We start from the raw sequence: 22303 nt of genomic DNA on the forward strand, positions 1-22303 counted from the left end.
AAGCCAGTCTGGCTGCCAGGTAAGGGGACTTATAGCTGCAATGCCCCTCTGGGAAATATTCAAATTGTCTCTCCAGTAAAGGAGACAAACTCTAGCACAGCGCCACCTATTGGAAGTAGCGATCCTAAAAGTCACAAGTGGATTTTCAACAATCCTTTGCAATATGACTCAGGATATATAAGCCAGATCAGAATCCCAATTTGCAGACACGGTGTTTCGGGGTGCTTGCCCCTCGTCAGTGCAAAGTATGGGGGTGTCTGATCTGGCTCATGAGAAAGCTATGTGGGGACCACGGGGGAACACTATTCTCCTTAAGGAGACTTTGCAAGCCAGTCTGGCTGCCAGGTAAGGGGACTTATAGCTGCAATGCCCCTCTGGGAAATATTCAAATTGTCTCTCCAGTAAAGGAGACAAACTCTAGCACAGCGCCACCTAATGGAAGTAGCGATCCTAAAAGTCACAAGTGGATTTTCAACAATCCTTTGCAATATGACTCAGGATATATAAGCCAGATCAGAATCCCAATTTGCAGACACGGTGTTTCGGGGTGCTTGCCCCTCATCAGTGCAAAGTATGGGGGTGTCTGATCTGGCTCATGAGAAAGCTATGTGGGGACCACGGGGGAACACTATTCTCCTTAAGGAGACTTTGCAAGCCAGTCTGGCTGCCAGGTAAGGGGACTTATAGCTGCAATGCCCCTCTGGGAAATATTCAAATTGTCTCTCCAGTAAAGGAGACAAACTCTAGCACAGCGCCACCTATTGGAAGTAGCGATCCTAAAAGTCACAAGTGGATTTTCAACAATCCTTTGCAATATGACTCAGGATATATAAGCCAGATCAGAATCCCAATTTGCAGACACGGTGTTTCGGGGTGCTTGCCCCTCGTCAGTGCAAAGTATGGGGGTGTCTGATCTGGCTCATGAGAAAGCTATGTGGGGACCACGGGGGAACACTATTCTCCTTAAGGAGACTTTGCAAGCCAGTCTGGCTGCCAGGTAAGGGGACTTATAGCTGCAATGCCCCTCTGGGAAATATTCAAATTGTCTCTCCAGTAAAGGAGACAAACTCTAGCACAGCGCCACCTATTGGAAGTAGCGATCCTAAAAGTCACAAGTGGATTTTCAACAATCCTTTGCAATATGACTCAGGATATATAAGCCAGATCAGAATCCCAATTTGCAGACACGGTGTTTCGGGGTGCTTGCCCCTCGTCAGTGCAAAGTATGGGGGTGTCTGATCTGGCTCATGAGAAAGCTATGTGGGGACCACGGGGGAACACTATTCTCCTTAAGGAGACATTGCAAGCCAGTCTGGCTGCCAGGTAAGGGGACTTATAGCTGCAATGCCCCTCTGGGAAATATTCAAATTGTCTCTCCAGTAAAGGAGACAAACTCTAGCACAGCGCCACCTATTGGAAGTAGCGATCCTAAAAGTCACAAGTGGATTTTCAACAATCCTTTGCAATATGACTCAGGATATATAAGCCAGATCAGAATCCCAATTTGCAGACACGGTGTTTCGGGGTGCTTGCCCCTCGTCAGTGCAAAGTATGGGGGTGTCTGATCTGGCTCATGAGAAAGCTATGTGGGGACCACGGGGGAACACTATTCTCCTTAAGGAGACTTTGCAAGCCAGTCTGGCTGCCAGGTAAGGGGACTTATAGCTGCAATGCCCCTCTGGGAAATATTCAAATTGTCTCTCCAGTAAAGGAGACAAACTCTAGCACAGCGCCACCTATTGGAAGTAGCGATCCTAAAAGTCACAAGTGGATTTTCAACAATCCTTTGCAATATGACTCAGGATATATAAGCCAGATCAGAATCCCAATTTGCAGACACGGTGTTTCGGGGTGCTTGCCCCTCGTCAGTGCAAAGTATGGGGGTGTCTGATCTGGCTCATGAGAAAGCTATGTGGGGACCACGGGGGAACACTATTCTCCTTAAGGAGACTTTGCAAGCCAGTCTGGCTGCCAGGTAAGGGGACTTATAGCTGCAATGCCCCTCTGGGAAATATTCAAATTGTCTCTCCAGTAAAGGAGACAAACTCTAGCACAGCGCCACCTATTGGAAGTAGCGATCCTAAAAGTCACAAGTGGATTTTCAACAATCCTTTGCAATATGACTCAGGATATATAAGCCAGATCAGAATCCCAATTTGCAGACACGGTGTTTCGGGGTGCTTGCCCCTCGTCAGTGCAAAGTATGGGGGTGTCTGATCTGGCTCATGAGAAAGCTATGTGGGGACCACGGGGGAACACTATTCTCCTTAAGGAGACTTTGCAAGCCAGTCTGGCTGCCAGGTAAGGGGACTTATAGCTGCAATGCCCCTCTGGGAAATATTCAAATTGTCTCTCCAGTAAAGGAGACAAACTCTAGCACAGCGCCACCTATTGGAAGTAGCGATCCTAAAAGTCACAAGTGGATTTTCAACAATCCTTTGCAATATGACTCAGGATATATAAGCCAGATCAGAATCCCAATTTGCAGACACGGTGTTTCGGGGTGCTTGCCCCTCGTCAGTGCAAAGTATGGGGGTGTCTGATCTGGCTCATGAGAAAGCTATGTGGGGACCACGGGGGAACACTATTCTCCTTAAGGAGACTTTGCAAGCCAGTCTGGCTGCCAGGTAAGGGGACTTATAGCTGCAATGCCCCTCTGGGAAATATTCAAATTGTCTCTCCAGTAAAGGAGACAAACTCTAGCACAGCGCCACCTATTGGAAGTAGCGATCCTAAAAGTCACAAGTGGATTTTCAACAATCCTTTGCAATATGACTCAGGATATATAAGCCAGATCAGAATCCCAATTTGCAGACACGGTGTTTCGGGGTGCTTGCCCCTCGTCAGTGCAAAGTATGGGGGTGTCTGATCTGGCTCATGAGAAAGCTATGTGGGGACCACGGGGGAACACTATTCTCCTTAAGGAGACTTTGCAAGCCAGTCTGGCTGCCAGGTAAGGGGACTTATAGCTGCAATGCCCCTCTGGGAAATATTCAAATTGTCTCTCCAGTAAAGGAGACAAACTCTAGCACAGCGCCACCTATTGGAAGTAGCGATCCTAAAAGTCACAAGTGGATTTTCAACAATCCTTTGCAATATGACTCAGGATATATAAGCCAGATCAGAATCCCAATTTGCAGACACGGTGTTTCGGGGTGCTTGCCCCTCGTCAGTGCAAAGTATGGGGGTGTCTGATCTGGCTCATGAGAAAGCTATGTGGGGACCACGGGGGAACACTATTCTCCTTAAGGAGACTTTGCAAGCCAGTCTGGCTGCCAGGTAAGGGGACTTATAGCTGCAATGCCCCTCTGGGAAATATTCAAATTGTCTCTCCAGTAAAGGAGACAAACTCTAGCACAGCGCCACCTATTGGAAGTAGCGATCCTAAAAGTCACAAGTGGATTTTCAACAATCCTTTGCAATATGACTCAGGATATATAGGGGTGAGTCATTTAATGCCGGTGCGAGTGCCCCAACCCCCGCTGCCATGCCCGCGGTCCCTGGAAAGATGCCCGGCACGGCGACGCCGATGCGGGCCGCAGCAACGCCAGGTGCGGCCCGCCAAGATTTCGCCACCGGAGCGACGCCCATCCACACCGCAGCAGCGACGCCCAGCCCGGCCCGTCCAGCTCAGGCCCCAGCAGCGATATCCCGCTCGGCCAAGCAAGATCCCACCGCAGCAGCGACGTTAATCCACGCCGCAGGAGTGACACTGAACCAGGCCGCAGCCACGCCAGGTGCGACCCATCAAGAACCGGTCACAGCAGCGACTCCAATCCAGGCCGCCACCATGCAAGCCGCGGCCCGCCAAGACAAGGACGCAGCTCCGATACCATCATCCCGCAGCAGCCCCCCAACGGCTGGAGAACAGGACCAAGGGACTCAGACCAGTCTGAGCACGGCCTGCATGCTGTCCAGGGCCCTGCCGCAGCGTGACCTCTGCAATTGAAAGTGAAGAAAAGAAGATGCTGAACTGTATATAGCCCCTGTCTGCCCCTCATCCCTTTGTGAAGACGTACCTTTTGTTTTGCCCTAATGTTCTTTTTGAAGACGACACCCTTTCCTGCCTTACTGCTCCTTGTGCTTTTTGAAGATGTCACCCTGCCCCCATGATTATGTGTTACCGGGCCACGGAACTGGAATGTGGTCCCCGGTGAATGTGAATGTGTCCTGTGTAACCAGGCCACTGGACTTAGTGGCTGGTTTTGTCTTTGCCTTGTCCCCTTTAATGTTGAAAAGACATTTTGGGCCACTGGACTATGTGTGGTCAGAAGATCAAAATGTAAATAGTTGCACCCGTTGTGCCTCCTACCAGAATTATGGTGGAAGTACCAAACCGTGCAATGGACTGGAAGTGCACACTTAGATGTTTCTTTATAAGAAAGTTTGCAACGTTAAAGTATCTGTGCCTCCCATAAAGGGAAGAAAGTTTTATTGTTTTATGTTATGCATAACAAAAATTTTGCAGTTCTTTCCACATTTTCTGTTGTTTTTCAGCCCGAGGACGTGCTGGGATTCGCTGTGGGGGAGTGTGGCGCCCCTGAGGCTTCCGTCGCCACAGGAACATTGCACCCCATCCAGCGGTGTGATGTCCATTCTAGGTAAGGAAAGGAGTGAACGCCGGTCCCCTGGCAAATCCACACTACACCCATTGTTAGGAACACACTGGGACCAGGGATAGTGGCAGCTACCCTCCCATGCTGAATGCTGGGAGGGGCCGTAAGACCCATCCCTGCTCCTATAGGGTAGATCAGAGCAACTGGGGAGGTGGGAGGAGCCTTCAGAGAGCAGACAGTGAAAGGAAGGTCAAGTTTAGTTGGAAAGAGAGAGAGGGAAGGAGGAGGAGGTCTGCGTGAGGCAGACAAGAAGGGGAAGAAGAAAGAAAGCTCTAGTCAGACAGGAGCTAAGGAAAGAAAGAGATGCTTCCTGGTGAAGATCCTGGGACTCAGAGGGTCCAGGTGACACCAAGCAGAGAGAAGAAGGGATTCAAGGGCCACGGATAGCTTTGAGCTGTGGTGGCCTGTTCCACAAGGACATCGGTGGAGGGATCAAGCTGCAACAGGGGATGGTCCCTAGAAACCGGAGGAGTGAAAAATCATCTCTAACAGTAAAAACCGAGGCCCAGGGAAAGTTGCAAACTCCCCGGGCCACAGCCCACCGCAGAACCTCTAGAAAGGGGATAAACATCCTGGAGGCTGTTGTGGAGGCCGAGCCAGGTTCATCCTACAAAGGCAAGGTTTAAGGAGACAGCTGCAGACAGAGACACTTGAGAGAAGGGTACCGGCTTTCACTCCAGAAATTACCCAGGATCGGCGAAGGTCCCTGACAGTGGGTCTCAGCAGTCCAGAGGCACCACTGTGCACCTACCAGGAACTGTGAGTAAACAACTTGAACTGCACCCTTGGAGTTGCCTCTGTTATTTCATCTGCATAGACACTCACAAGCACCAACTGTGCCCCGGGACACCGCTCCACCTGTGGGGAACAGTACCATCATTGCTGCCATTCCATCACCCCGGAGGCCTCATACAGCAGCGGCGGCTTAATAGCCGCATACAACAGGTGGCGTCACGAACACAAACCCCAAGTCACCAAGCCATATTAATTGACACCCACCAGGGCCACGGAGCCGGGCCCCGCCACCACTGACGTCCCCCGGACTAGTCCGGCCCGGCACCGGGTGTCCCATAGCCCTGGGGTGGGCGAGTCATACCTAAAACATGGATGTCTGAAACCGGCATAACAGTAATAATGGATCTGTTTTTCGATCCACAATCTGTACGTCTGTCAAGTTTCCTGGATCTAATTGTGTAGTCTACAGTGTGTCCATCCATATCCTGTCCACCGCCATTAACTTGAGAACAGCGGCAGCTATAGGATTAGAAGTAGTGTCTAAGTATAGTAAAGTAGCCATGCGCTACGCAAAGAAACTACCTATAGCGCCACCTGGTGGAAAACAACGGAGTTAGCATTTTTATCTTGAAAACGGAATGAGATAGAGAAAAAAAGTGAATTAACAAATTGTAGGGCATCATCAATTCAATACGAATCAACATCTTGCATACAGAAATGCTATGATATGAAACCCATGACCCCCCCAAAACATTGAATGCTGGTCACGCATATGGCGCTCATTTAACTTTGATGCTCAAAGTGGCCACCGTCAGCTGCAATGCACATCTGGACTCTGGACAGCACACTGTATCTAGCTGCACATTGTGCAATATGGTAGGTGACACGTTTGCACAAGGATCTGTGATACACCATCGTAGGTCCTGCAATGTTGGTGGAGGGGTCGCATACACCTGCTGTTTTATGTGACCTCACAGAAAGAAGTCCAATGGGGTCAGGTCAGGTGAGCGTGGAGGCCACTCCATGCAGCCACCATACCCAATGACTTGTAGGAAGGTCTCCATGAGATATCGCTTCACGTCCACAGCCTTGGGAGTTTTACACATTCTTATCATAGCATTTCTGTATGCAAGGTGCCGGGCATTTTTTTTTTTTTTTTTTAAGTCTTGTTAGTCCCATCAATTCCAGTTAACTGCGAGCTTGCTCATCACTAATCATGATCACTAATACACAAGTCACCCCCAAGCCGTACATTTGATATTCTATCTGTTTTATTAATTAAAATTAGATCTAGGTCTAAAATTTTTCTGCTGTTTCTATTGTTCTTGCTCCAAAATCCATGTTCAAAAACTGTCAACATACCCTTTTGGATATGCTCACACAGAATTAGCCACTGCCTCATGATGTCTTTGCCTTTTTCTGGATTTGAATGTTAAGGAATATATTGCATAGACTAAATTCAATTGACTTATTTCAACCTTTTTTCAATAACTATAAGCTTTTTAAAAGCATTTTTTGTTGATTTTCTGGCAGAATCTGCACCAAAATCCAAGTTAAAGAACCTCTGTGTGAACATACCATTAATATCTACATCAAAATACCTAATGAGATCCATATATGTTGCACATAGATTTTGTTGTTGGTTTTAGCACAAAATTTAGATGTAGATTTTACTGATGCAATTAAAGGGAACCTGTCACCAGATTTGTCCCGTATAAGCTGCAGTCACCACCTGTATGCATTTATATACAGTATTCTAGAATTCTGTATGTAAGTGCCCAGGCCACTCTGTATAACATAAAAAACTGCTTTTATTCTACTCACCTGCGGGGTGGTCGGGTCCGATGGGCATCGCTGGTCTCGGTCCGGCGTCTCCTATCTTCTTGCGATCATCATCCTACTTCCTGCTTCGTGTGGATGACGCATCCTATGTCATCCACATAGAGTCCACCATTGCGCTCCTGCACACGCACTCTTCTCTCTGACCAATTGAGGGCAGATAAAAGTGTTGTGGTGCTCTTGCGTGGGCGGTCTGACCTTTGCCTGCGCATACGCGTTACAATACTTTACTCTGCCCAGCCCCAGGGCAGAGAGAAGTGCAGGTGCAGAATGGTGGACTCTATTTGGATGACATAGGATGCGTCATCCACACAAATCAAGAATGAGGACTGCAATCGCAAAAAGAGAGGAGGCGCCGGAGAGAGACCAGCGACCGTCCCCCCCTAGGTTAATATTATAATGGTGTTTTTTTACGTTACACAGAGCAGCCTGGGCACTTATATACAGTATTCTAGAATGCTGTATATAAGAGCTCACTGGATCCGCAGTTTATAGGGGTCAAATCTGGTGACAAATTCCCTTTAATTAAATGTGCTGAGAAAAGATGAAGCATTTCTGTCAAAATCTGCTGTATACTGGGAAACTGCAGTAGATTATTTTCACTGTCACTGAATGGGATTTGTTTAACACCTGATACATTCGCATTGTACTGTATTGTGTTGCAGATTTTCTACGGATTCCAAAACCGAAAATCCCCAACAAATACACAATGTGTGAATGAAGCCAAAGGTCAGTTTCTGACAAATGTATTACGACCACATTTTAATACCTGTATTACTAACGCAAATCTTTACTTAACAGTCGATCTAAGTATCATAACTGACAGTGTGACGCCCTGGACCCCAGGGGTCACAGGTTACAACATCACCACATACACCCCCACACTAGAAAGGTACCATCAGTCAACCATAAAGACCTGATTGCCTCCCTCAGTGTTAGACAGGCACACCAGGTGGGCGGAGTTAGGTGGAAAGACACGCCCCCCCGAGGAGTCTGCTGGCCTGAGGCAGGAAAACACAAACAGTTCAGTTCAGTTGAGTGCAGAGAGGAGTTGAGTAGAGTGCAGTTCAGTGGAGTGGAGTGAAACAGTCAGGCAGGCAGACGGCAGTGACCGCCTGCAGGAGACCGGGAACATGACCAGCAGAACCGTAAGGGACCGGGACAGGGTAGTGGCCCGCCGGAACCGAACCGGGGAGCTAACAGGATACCGGAGCACCAGGCAGGGTACTCAGACCCCGAACTAGGTTATATGCCACCACCATATTCGAATTAACTGATTGCGGTCTGGACCTCAGGGGTTCATTCCCACCTAAGTCCCGTTAGAAGGCAACAGCCCAACCCGTCCGGATAGTAGCCACCGCTAAAGGCCAGAGATCCAAGGGCCAGCGCCTGCGGGCAAAGGAGCTCCTCCAACATCTACAAGCCGGGGAGCGGACTACCAGTGCTCAGGCACAGTGGTCAAACTACTACATAGGTGCAGGAGAAAGGTGGACATTGGCAACCAGACTAGGAAGCTGCAGCCGGCTGCGGGCCCCGTTCATACCTTCGTTTGGTTTACCAGTGACTCTGTGTGGTTTAATCGTGAGTACACCAGTGCCCTCAGGCACCGCACCGCGCTGCACCGCAACCCTGCGTCCTGCACCCCGGCCCTCGCACCACCGGGCCCCGGGACCCACATCCCCTACCCCTCCGTGGTCAGCACCTAGCTGCGCCACTACACCGCTCCTGGGAGTCATCGTACCTTCACCGCAGCGGTGGTGTCCACCATCACCACAACCCGTGGGTGGCGTCACGAACAATCATCACAAAACCAGACACCCGCATTCCCCCGTGTGCAACGCCGACCCCCTTGCAGAGCGACATGACCCCCGGGTCCGTGAGAGGCTCAAGCCGCCACACGTAGAACGCGAGCACGGATCCGAGCGGCTCGGCGGCCGCAGCCGAGGCCGCGGGGTGGTACACATCAACTCTTCTGGCGTCACGAACAGGATAGAACCAGTCTATTTTCCGGTAGAAGTGCGCCTTGTGATTCTCGTCAGCGGCATCCCGCTGAAAAATCTGAAGATCCGCCATCTTGGGCGCGAAAATTTCCCGCTCGAGTCGTCTTCCCCGAGGCGCGAAAGTGAAGCCCCGCCCCCAAAGAGAGAAGTGCTATGGAAAAACCAAGGGGGGGCGGGCAAGGAGCTGGCCTCATGTGATCTCGTGGATAAGAAGCAGGGACGCCAGGACTCTGCACCCGTCTTGTTCCTGGATCCCGAGCAAGAAACATGTCCGCCCCGTCCAGCAAGTCTGAAGCCCCGGAGCCCGCGCCCAGAACAGCGGCATGGGTGAAAGCCCGGACAGCGCAGATGAGGCGCCGTCTGCAGGCCCAAGTCCAGCTCCTCGTGGAAGCATGGGTGGCCGAAATGGAGGAGGTAGCTGCGGCCATGCGGGCACGTGAGGTGGAGGCAGTGTTGAGGGAGTGGGTAAGCGACCCACGTCCCTACGTCCCAGAGGGAACGGCTACTGCTGCCGAGGGGCCCGGTCTGCTCCCGCTCACCCTGCTGCATCCCCCACCGCCCGTACGCCCCACCGATCGGTCCGTTGCCCCCGACACCGGCAGCGAGTTCCACCGTACCTGCCCGCGAGGGCAGGCCTGTAGACGCGGCCCGCGGACGGCCGCTTGCCCGGTCGGCACCAATCCTGTTGCCCTGGAAGGTGCCCGTTCCCCGCGAGGAACTGCAGGTCCCGGAGGTGACCATGCCTGAAGAGGCCCCGGCAGCCCGCCCGGCCCGAAAAGCACTGGACGCTGACCAGCAGGAGGCCCGGAAGGTAAGGCTGGCCGCTCCCAAGCTCCAGGCCTCGGCTGAGGCAGCGGAGGGATGTCGCTGCAAAGCAGAAAAGCAGGCCGCGACACAGCGGGGCTCCCCAAGACCGGTGGTGCCGGTTGTAGCCAGTATCGGGGAGCGCCGACTGGGCCCGACCCCGCACAAAAGGAGCATGCGGAAATCCCATACTGGGAGCGGCAGCTGAACCAGACGGGCCGGGAGATTGAGGCCCGTGAAAAGGAGAAGGCCGCAGTACTGGCCCGCACCATCCGGGAAAAGAAAAACCTCCGATATGCAACATACCAGGTGCGGGGCCAAACCTACGAGGGCCAGGTCCGGCGGTTTTACCCCCGGTGTGGATGGGGGTTCATATACGAACCGGGCCTGGAGGCCGAGGTCTTCTTCTCCAGAAGGGATGTGTACCACCATCTTCCCCTGGGTCACCTGGATCGTGAACTGAAAGCCAGTGAGCTGGTCTCATACACCCGCCACTGCGGGGAGAGGGGCTGGTTCACCCTGGATGTCAGAAGAAGGGCGACCTGCGGTGTTTCTGGGCGGCCCCAGTCCCCTCCCCCGCCATACAGCCCTGATGTGGAGCTGGAGGAGGAATATGAAGAAGGAGACTTAAAGTAAGGCAGCGGACTCCCATTGTCAAACAGTGACTGTCCCCATTGGGACCAACAAGTTTATGTTGTGGTAGCCCGTTGGCTGCTGAAGTGCCCGTCCCCGTTGGGACTGATGTTGTCACCTTTACCCCTTATAGACAAGGCTGAGAACATGCAAGCCACCCAAAACTATTGGGTTTGTAAATAGTCCCCAACTGCCCCTTCCCGCAACTGCCAGTCCCCGGAGAGGCTGGTTGGAGGAAGGACCCGCAGCAGAGCAGGCTGGGGTCCGGTCACCACCGGGATCGGTGACCATCCTCCGGGTCAGGGATCCCCTTGGACGTGGGGCCTCTGAAGGACTGCCGGGTGCGTGTCATCGTACCTGTTCCCGCTTGGGTGGCCTGGGCCAGTTCCCTTTTCCGGACTGGGGAAAAGGGGTGCTGCCTGTTTCTTAGGGGCAGCATCAAGGTTCAGGTTGCTTGGGTGGGAAAGAGGAAGGACCCGTTAATGTTATTAAAAATGTTTCCCCATGTGCAATGGTTCAAGTGATGTGCCTCCCATAAGGGAAGAGATTAAAATGCTTTTTGAAATGTTTTACCTGTTATTTATCCTTTTTGCAGTTAACAGAAAAATAAAACCGGTGTGGACGGGCAGCCCGCGGACGGTCTGCATTAAACCAAGGGGGAGTGTGACGCCCTGGACCCCAGGGGTCACAGGTTACAACATCACCACATACACCCCCACACTAGAAAGGTACCATCAGTCAACCATGAAGACCTGATTGCCTCCCTCAGTGTTAGAAAGGCACACCAGGTGGGCGGAGTCAGGCGGAAAGACACGCCCCCCGAAGAGTCTGCTGGCCTGAGGCAGGAAAACACAAACAGTTCAGTTTAGTTGAGTGCAGAGAGGAGTTGAGTAGAGTGTAGTTCAGTGGAGTGGAGTGAAACAGTCAGGCAGGCAGACGGCAGTGACCGCCAGCAGGAGACCGGGAACACGACCAGCAGAACCGTAAGGGACCGGGACAGGGTAGTGGCCCGCCGGAACCGAACCGGGGAGCTAACAGGATACCGGAGCACCAGGCAGGGTACTCAGACCCCGAACTAGGCTATATGCCACCACCATATTCGAATTAACTGATTGCGGTCTGGACCTCAGGGGTTCATTCCCAGCAAAGTCCCGTTAGAAGGCAACAGCCCAACCCGTCCAGATAGTAGCCACCGCCAAAGGCCAGAGATCCAAGGGCCAGCGCCTGCGGGCAAAGGAGCTCCTCCGACATCTACAAGCCAGGGAGCGGACTACCAGTGCTCAGGCACAGTGGTCAAACTACTACATAGGTGCAGGAGAAAGGTGGACATTGCCAACCCGACTAGGAAGCTGCAGCCGGCTGCGCGCCCCGTTCATACCTTCGTTTGGTTTACCAGTGACTCTGTGTGGTTTAATCGTGAGTACACCAGTGCCCTCAGGCACCGCACCGCGCTGCACTGCAACCCTGCATCCTGCACCCCGGCCCTCGCACCACCGGGCCCCGGGATCCACATCCCCTACCCACGGAGGGGTCAGCACCTAGCTGCGCCATTACACAGCTCCCTCCCGGGAGTCCCCGTACCTTCACCGCAGCGGTGGTGTCCACCATCACCACAACCTGTGGGTGGCGTCACGAACAATCATCACAAAATCAGACACCCGCATTCCCCCGTGTGCAACGCCAACCCCCTTGCAGAGCGACATGACCCCTGGGTCCGTGACAGGCTCGAGCCACAGCATCACAGGTCCTTATGAACTCTGTCAGGGTTAGCAGGGAGTAGACACCGGAGAAGGAAGCTGTTGAGGACAAGAAGTAACACTACTTCTAGCTGGAAAACAATTGCTGTAGTCGGGGTTACATGTGAATCTATGGTACATGGCTCTGCTCAGAGTGTGCTCCATGCTATGCTCAGACCATTCTCCTTATCAACTCGGGGGAACAGGCTGATCATAGCAGAGAGCACCTGTTGCGTCCACATGGCTTTAGGGTACTCGTCACCGGGTCAGTGGTTCCTTGGGGTAGCTGTGACTAGCCTGACCCGGTTTCGTGACCCCGTCGGCTACATGTTAAATAAGAACAGCAAACGGACAAGTGTCCAATAGAGTTGGGGATGGAAGGAGGGTGACGGGCCCCTGGGAAGTGTGTCACCGATTGCAGCGGTGACTGGGGTCTCGGCCTCCTCCGCCGCCGACCCTTCCTGCGACTAGTCCTCTCCCAGGGGCAGTACTGGATGGTAAATGGTTATGCTTCGCAGCGCCACCCACGGTATGCGGCCAGGAACTAGCTGCCGCTGCACAGTCTCTCTCCGGGGCAGGTGTTATGTGCAGCCGGGATGGTATCGCTCCTCACGGGCGGAGCGGGGTACCCTGGTAGGTTAGTGAGAACGGGGGCAGCAGTCCACAGGAGGGTCGGGCAGTGGTAGTTACTCCCAGAGTCACAAGGTGCGCTTTCCAGTCACTTTATTTACTGGCTCAGGTGGTATCGCACCCAGGGTGCTGGTCCTCGCCATCAGAGACTCTGGTCCCTTCCCGGGCAGGTTAGAGGCTGGATCTGGTTTGGTAATCTGTGGCCTTTCTCCTCCATGCACAACTCTGTACTCTTCCCCGGTCTCGGTCCGCACGGCTGGCAGCCTGGGCCTCTCGTGGGTCGGACCTCTATCCCCCTCTCTCAGGCTCCCTCTCTGCTGCCACACCTCGGCCACGCGAACTAGGGCTCTGTACCTCTATTGTGCCCAGTCCCATCTCTCTGGTGACTGCTCCCTTTTAGTCCACGATTACAGGTGCCGGGTCCCGTCTCTCTAGATGTTACTGGCCCCAAGCTTGGTGGAGCTGTCTGTTTGGTGTTACATCCGGACAGCTCTGTTCTGCCTCCCTGAAGGCCTGACAGCCTCCCCTTCAAGGAGCCGCACCACTGTGCGTCTGCTCTGTCTCGTGTTCAAGCTTATTCTGAGGTAAAGTGAAACTGTTTTCTACTCTTGACTGCTTATGCCCCCACTTTTGCAAGTTGCTATGGCAACCTGGGTCTGCTAAGAACTGGCTGACTCACTTCCTGTGTCTGTAGAAACATTGTTAACTCTTTCCTAGTGATTGCTTCTCCCTGCTATATGGTGGTGTGGGGTGTGTGTAGAACTTACTACGTTAACATCTTGACCTGCCAGGGAAGGATATAATGATATACCCTGTAGAGACCAGTCTCAGGGGCGCTACACACCCACTTGTAAGAGCCATGTACAATAGTTTCTATCTTGCCAAAGACAACCTCACTTACTACCTGTCCATGGCCTCTTCCTTCTCCAACCTCAACTCCCTGTTAAAGGGAACCTGTCAGAAGTGCTGGGCATTCCGAAGCACGGTCACAGTGAACACAGGTACTGCTTGCGATGCTGAATTGAATAGCATGTTATTATATTACGCCCCTGTGGGTATGGTAACATGCTAATCGGGCGGCTAGTCAGGGGATATAACGCCCTTGGTACTAGTCCCCGCGCTCATTAGCAAAAGATAAAAGATCTTTAGAAATACTTTTTCTAAAGATCCCTTTATCTATGCTAGTCTATACATGGAACGTTAGGCAAGAATTAGCAATATGCACCCAGAAGAGCTCATGGTTTGTGCATATTGCACCTGACAGGTTCCCTTTAACCCGTGACAAAATTTATCATGTAGTCCATCAGCAGTAATGGTCCCTCTGATACTGCCAGTTTGGGTTCTTAGATGGTTGGTCTAAGACTTGCATTGAACCAGGACAGTGTTCGCTTTCTCCCGCCACCATCCTAGATTATTCTGCCACTTACTAGTCTTTAATAGGCATCAAGGCAGCATATTTTATTTCATTTGTGACCTGTAAAAAACATGAATTTCATACAATTTTACAGACTTTTTTTGTAAATTTATACTTAAATGTGCAACTTTTGAGGTGTTTTCCAAATCCTATACAGAAGACTATGGTAATATTTCTCAAAATACCATACCTGCGACATCAATCATGCATGCATTTGAAAATAAAAAAAGTGTTTGCTGTTTATTTTTTTTAATGTGGGGGGGTGGCAGTCATGGCCGATGTGGGAATCATCCATCCCCGCCAAGCTACAGGAAAATGGGGGTCCTGGCTAGGAATGGGCGATCCCGATTTGTAAAGATCGAGGATCGTACCGATCACATAGTGATCGTGTACATGATCCCGACCACGAGCTTTCCTGGGAAGCTCATGTTACCGATCGGGTCCAGATCGGGTGCAGATTGGGTCCAGATCTGGTCATGGGCTGTAAAAAAAAAGCACATTATTAAAAAACATTGTCATCATACTTACAGGTCCTGCAGACTCCCGGCAGCTCCCGCTTCTGAGTCCGATCATTGCTGAGCAGCCGGTAACCAGCAGTGACTTGCAGGACCCTCAATGACATCATAAAATGTGATGTTCTGGTGTGTATGTTGATTGGCTTACAGACTGGGCACGTGACTATGATGTCATCGAAGGTCCTGGTAACTTAACTTTCATTGTCACTGTGCGAGTGTGGCATCACAGTGCACAATCTCCCCACAGGAGCGGTCAGCTGCATGTATTTCCATGCAGGTGAAGCGCTCCTGTCCGGAGATTGTCAGATCAGGCGGGATGATGCGAGACGCAAGTGCAATCATCCCCTCACTGTCAGCCTGCATCTCGCTCTGTAAAGAGCGATGTAGCAGAGGTGACTTGGCTTTCTGTGCTTCTCTAGGTCTAATTTGGCTTGCTTGACAACATGAATTTCGGGCTTAGTACCATCTGAGAATACAAAGCTGGTATTAACCCCTTTATTACCCAGCGAGCCACTGTAGCGCCCAGAGAAGGGGGTACTCGGTCCCGGGTGGTAACAAATGGGAATGTCACTCTGGTGGCCGTTGCCCGATCCCGTGCTCTGGGCCCCTTTTGTTAATGGGGGGTATTTACAGGGGAAATAAGAGTTTTTGTCATGTGACGCCACCTGCGGGTCGCGGTTAATGATGGAGAACCGCCGCTGCTTAATGTGGGTACTCCCAGGGCTGGTGGTATTGGCAGCTGTGATGGTAGGCCCTCCGCAGGTAGGGCTGTGACTGTGAGATGTAGAGGGGCAATAATGGAGGCCACACCAGGTTGTCTTTAACAGTCTCTACTCACTGTGGACCCAGGGGTTGCTGGTTCAGGTCCCTGGAGGACCAGTGCCAATGCAGTGACCCAGGTTGCTCTGTCCCAGGCACTCTCTTTAGATTGCATCCCCGTAGCGTGGAGCATTTGGCGACCCCGACTGTCCCTTTTGGGGTACAGTCTCCTTCTCCGTATGGCGGGCAGTGCAGACCCTGCGGGGAGGTAAGTGTCCGAACCCCAATACTAGTTTACTGCTGATGCCCCCGGATAATTTGGTTCGGTGAAGTCCGTGAAGGTGTCTTCACCGGAAGGTATTTGCCAAACAGTCTAAAACCTGCGCTTGACCTAGAGCCCTGTGCCCTGTGTTTGCTCCGGTCCCAGCGGTATGTCGGTACCCGTCCTGGCGACCTCTCTCTTGTCCCCCCGGGGTCACCGTTACACGGACCCAGCACAGGCACGTCCGCACACGTCTCCTGTGTGCTTCACTCTCCTCTCACTACCACTGACTGACTGACCCCTCCCACCAGACTGGCTATACCCAGGGACTCATTCCCATGGCGACCATCCCCTGACATGGTTAACCCTGTATGCCTAGTGTGGAGAGGAGAGCTAGGATTTAGATTCTGTTTTGGTGGAAAAAGCACTGATACTCCAGGTCCCAGGGGGTAGGTCCTGCATCCCCAAGAGGATGCAGTTCCCTGTAGTGCCCTGAGGGTCTCCGGGGCGCTACACCACCGCCATCAGGGCCACTGGATGAGCTGGGTAAAGCGCCTGTAAATTGCGCTAAGAAACAATGCGCCATTTCCAGGGGCGGCTGTGGGCTGCCGAAAATCCCAGCCCCCAGCTGTCTGGCTTTACCTGACTGGCGATCAAAATACGGCGGGAGCCAACGCATATTTTTAATTATTTTTTTAAATAATTAAAAAAAGAATTATTGGGTTTCCCTGTATTTTGATTGCCAGGTAAGTAAAGCGAGGCAGATGTGGGTGAGGGTCACAGCCCATAGCCGTCCACTTTATCTGCGCTGAGAATCAAAAATACCGCTGAGTGCTACGTCATTTTTTTAAAAATATTTATTGTTATGCAACTATATATTGTGTATATCATATACAGTGTATATATATAAGTTTGGACACACCTTCTCATCTCTAGAACAACTGTTAAGAGGAGACTTTGTGTAGCAGGCCTTCATGGTAAAATAGCTGCTAGGAAACCACTACTAAGGACTGCTAGGAAACCACTACTAAGGACAGGCAACAAGCAGAAGAGACTTGTTTGGGCTAAAGAACACAAGGAATGGACATTAGACCAGTGGAAATCTGTGCTTTGGTCTGATAAGTCCAAATTTGAGATCTTTGGATCCAACCACCGTGTCTTTGTAGAAAAGGTGAACGGATGGACTCTACATGGCTGGTTCCCACCGTGAAGAATGGAGGAGGAGGTGTGATGGTGTGGGGGTGCTTTGCTGGTGACACTGTTGGGGATGTATTCAAAATTGAAGGCATACAGAACCAGCATGCCTACCACAGCATTTTGCAGTGGCATGCAATCCCATCCAGTTTGCGTTTAGTTGGACCATCATTTATTTTTCAACAGGACAATGACCCCAAACACACCTCCAGGCTGTGTAAGGGCTATTTGACTAAGGAGGAGAGTGATGGGGTGCTACGCCAGATGACCTGGTCTCCACAGTTACCAGACCTGAACCCAATCGAGATGGTTTGGGGTGAGCTGGACTGCAGAGTGAAGGCAAAAGGGCCAACAAGTGCTAAGCATCTCTGGGAACTCCTTCAAGACTGTTGGAAAACCATTTCCGGTGACTACCTCTTGAAGCTCATCAAGAGAATGCCAAGAGTGTGCAAAGTAGTAATGAAAGCAAAAGATGGCTACTTTGAAGAACCTAGAATATAAGACATATTTTCAGTTGTTTCACACTTTTTTAAGTATTTCATTGCACATATTTTAATCCATAGTGTTGATGCCTTCAATGTGAATCTGCAATTTTCAGAGTCATGAAAATAAAGAAAACTCATTGAATGAGAAGGTGTGTCCAAACTTTTGGTCTGTACAGTGTATATATATATATATATATATATATATATATATATATATATATATATATACAGTTAGGTCCAGAAATATTTGGACAGTGACACAATTTTCGCGAGTTGGGCTCTGCATGCCACCACATTGGATTTGAAATGAAACCTCTACAACAGAATTCAAGTGCAGATTGTAACGTTTAATTTGAAGGTTTGAACAAAAATATCTGATAGAAATTGTACGAATTGTACACATTTCTTTACAAACACTCCACATTTTAGGAGGTCAAAAGTAATTGGACAAATAAACCAAACCCAAACAAAATATTTTTATTTTCAATATTTTGTTGCGAATCCTTTGGAGGCAATCACTGCCTTAAGTCTGGAACCCATGGACATCACCAAACGCTGGGTTTCCTCCTTCTTAATGCTTTGCCAGGCCTTTACAGCCGCAGCCTTCAGGTCTTGCTTGTTTGTGGGTCTTTCCGTCTTAAGTCTGGATTTGAGCAAGTGAAATGCATGCTCAATTGGGTTAAGATCTGGTGATTGACTTGGCCATTGCAGAATGTTCCACTTTTTTGCACTCATGAACTCCTGGGTAGCTTTGGCTGTATGTTTGGGGTCATTGTCCATCTGTACTATGAAGCGCCGTCCGATCAACTTTGCGGCATTTGGCTGAATCTGGGCTGAAAGTATATCCCGGTACACTTCAGAATTCATCTGGCTACTCTTGTCTGCTGTTATGTCATCAATAAACACAAGTGACCCAGTGCCATTGAAAGCCATGCATGCCCATGCCATCACGTTGCCTCCACCATGTTTTACAGAGGATGTGGTGTGCCTTGGATCATGTGCCGTTCCCTTTCTTCTCCAAACTTTTTTCTTCCCATCATTCTGGTACAGATTGATCTTTGTCTCATCTGTCCATAGAATACTTTTCCAGAACTGAGCTGGCTTCATGAGGTGTTTTTCAGCAAATTTAACTCTCGCCTGTCTATTTTTGGAATTGATGAATGGTTTGCATCTAGATGTGAACCCTTTGTATTTACTTTCATGGAGTTTTCTCTTTACTGTTGACTTAGAGACAGATACACCTACTTCACTGAGAGTGTTCTGGACTTCAGTTGATGTTGTGAACGGGTTCTTCTTCACCAAAGAAAGTATGCGGCGATCATCCACCACTGTTGTCATCCGTGGATGCCCAGGCCTTTTTGAGTTCCCAAGCTCACCAGTCAATTCCTTTTTTCTCAGAATGTACCCGACTGTTGATTTTGCTACTCCAAGCATGTCTGCTATCTCTCTGATGGATTTTTTCTTTTTTTTCAGCCTCAGGATGTTCTGCTTCACCTCAATTGAGAGTTCCTTAGACCGCATGTTGTCTGGTCACAGCAACAGCTTCCAAATGCAAAACCACACATCTGTAATCAACCCCAGACCTTTTAACTACTTCATTGATTACAGGTTAACGAGGGAGACGCCTTCAGAGTTAATTGCAGCCCTTAGAGTCCCTTGTCCAATTACTTTTGGTCCCTTTAAAAAGAGGAGGCTATGCATTACAGAGCTATGATTCCTAAACCCTTTCTCCGATTTGGATGTGAAAACTCTCATATTGCAGCTGGGAGTGTGCACTTTCAGCCCATATTATATATATAATTGTATTTCTGAACATGTTTTTGTAAACAGCTAAAATAACAAAACTTGTGTCACTGTCCAAATATTTCTGGACCTAACTGTATATACATATATATGGCTCTGGCAACAATTAAGAGACCACTGTAACATTTTCAGCTTTTCTGATTTTTCTCTTTATATTTTTGAGTAAAATATAAATTGCTCTTTTATTCTATACATTAGTATTTTCAGAAAATAAATGCAAAATGTATTGCTTGTAAATTTGGAGATGTCAGTAGTTAATGGAATAAAATTACAATTTACGTTTTACTTTAAAATATAAAGAGAAAAATCAGAAAAACTGACAATTTTGCAGTGCTCCACGGTATTTTTGATTCTCAGTGCACATAAAACAGACGGCTAGGGGCTGCCACCCAATCTGCCTGGCTTTACCTTGGCTGGCAATCAAAATACAGGGAAGCACATTTTTTTTTTAGTTATTGAAAAAAATAATTAAAAAGAAATGCGTAGGCTCCCGCTGCATTTTCTATTGCTAAGGATAATCCAAGCAGCTACTGGCTGCTAACCCCCAGTGCTTGATGTTAGTACTTTCACTGGCAATGGAAAATCTAGGGAAGCCCTGTTTTAAATGTTTTTGCCCAAAAACTAAAAAAAATGACATGGGCTTCGCCATAATTTTGTATGCTAGCCAGGTACAGCAGGCAGCTGTGGACTGCCCCCAACCCCTAGCTTCCTATTTGTACCTGGCTGGGAACCAAGAATATAGAGAAGCCCTTTTTTAATTATTTCATTAAGTTCATGAAATAACTAAAAAAAAAATTACAATGGCTTCGCTCAATTTTTGTGTCCAGCCAGGTACAGCTAGGTAACTGGGGATTGGAATCTGCAGCACAAGATGGCCCAAGCTTTCTGCACCCTCCCCACTGCGAATTGCAGCCCGCAGCCGCCCCAGAAAATGGCGCTTTTATAGAAGTGCCATCTTCTGGAGCTGTATCCAACTCTCTCAGCGGCCCTGGTTGGGTAATAAAAGGTTAATACCAGCTTTGTTTTAAGAGCTGCTATTAAGCCCAAGATTCTTAATATCAGGCCAAGTTTGACCCTGCCATTAAGAATCTCCAATAAAGGGTTAAAAAAAGACACCACACAGAGAAAAAATACTTTATTAGAACTAACTACACAGACACACTTAGGTACTCCATGTTTACTACTCCCTCTCACCCCTCCACGATCCTGGTCTGTCTTCTTCAACCAATCAAGCTCTGCTATATCAGACAGGACAAAGAAGGAAGAACGCTTCTGCTCCCTGGGCTGTGTGATCACTCAATGAGTGAGCAGAGGCTGCAGGTTGGTAAGCTGTGACGTCACCGCTGCCCCCATTGCCATAGTTACCCGACGGGTGGGTTACTATAGCAACGGTGATCTCCGATCAACTGACTCCTGATGCCGCTATTCACCGGCTGTGTTAGCTAATCCCTGCATTTGGGCTGACTCTGTAAAGAGCGCCGACATGCAGGGATGGGGAGCCAAGCATGCGCCAGAGCATCTCGTCGTTATACAGCGCTCGTCGAGTATACTGACTACTCAGATGCTTGGGCGAGCACCATGTACCGGCGAGATGCACTGACAGGACCTAGCATGACGTCATAGCCATGTGACCAGTCTGTAGCCAATGAGATCATAGAAAATTCACACGTGACTGGTCACATGCTATGATGTCATGGAAGGTACTTTTGATACCAGGCGGACCAGCGATGATCATACTCAGAAGGAGTAGCGGCAGGAGACAGAATCTGCAGGACGCGTCACGGGACCTGTAAGTATAATGACAGTGTTTATTATTAACTGTATTGTTTATTTTACAGCTCCCTGCCCCATCCCATAACTGTAAAGTGAAAGATCGGTGATCGGGACGCAAGATCGTGTTATCTCGATCCCATTCCCGATCTTTACAAAACGATAGGGCGAGTATCCCCGATCCCGACCATCGGGAGGATCGCCCATCCCTAGTCCTGGCTGGATATGTGTACTGCTGTTACCTTGCCGATAGACCGCATGCTGTCGCTGGACTTGACAGGCCAGGACCAGATGGAATAGAGATGAATGAGGGAGACCAGAGTCCATAAATAATCTTTTCTTTACCAAACAACTTGATGAGCAGTTTATACATCAGATAGGAGGCACAACACTTAAAGAATACTTCTTCTGCATATCCCAGAGGCAGGAACTTCACAGTTACACATGGCAGTACATTACTTTCATTACGTTATATCAATTCAACCATTATGGGAATCTCCATCTCTCCCTGTCAGGACCACATGGGTCGAGGTTTAATGCTACAGCCCCTCACAGCTAGTCTCAGCTCCCTGTTGGTTTGTGAGGTCCCCACTGGCTGAGGTACGTCTGTACGACTTCTCACTAATGTTCTCAAAGTCCGTTTGATAAGGGCTACATGTTCCTTGCTGTGCCATTGCATCTTCATCTCCCCATAAGGGAACTTGTGTAACAGCCTGGCCATCTTCTCCTCTACGCTCCTAAGGCCTGGCTAGACTCTGGCTCCTACTATAGAAAAACGTTTGCTTAAGACACGATTGACTGACATAAAGAGTCTGAGTTGCCAACTGTCTAGAAATTTCAGGACAGCCTGTGAAGATAGGCCACTTTTTTGCCCTGTTCATAAAAAAATGTAGGGCGTCCATGATTTTTTTGAAGCTGCAGATACTTATACAGATTATGTTGATCATAATTATTATCATCTTCATAGTTCACTGTGAATGCAGCCAATGTCTTCATATCACAATTATGGGCTGTAGATGTGGATTACTTATAATGACATTGATTTATTATGGTCTTTCAATGTGTCTGTAAAAAATATTGTCTGTGATTTTTTGATCATCCGTTAAGA

Source organism: Anomaloglossus baeobatrachus, chromosome 7 (assembly GCF_048569485.1).
Source record: "Anomaloglossus baeobatrachus isolate aAnoBae1 chromosome 7, aAnoBae1.hap1, whole genome shotgun sequence".
Lineage (NCBI taxonomy): Eukaryota > Metazoa > Chordata > Amphibia > Anura > Aromobatidae > Anomaloglossus > Anomaloglossus baeobatrachus.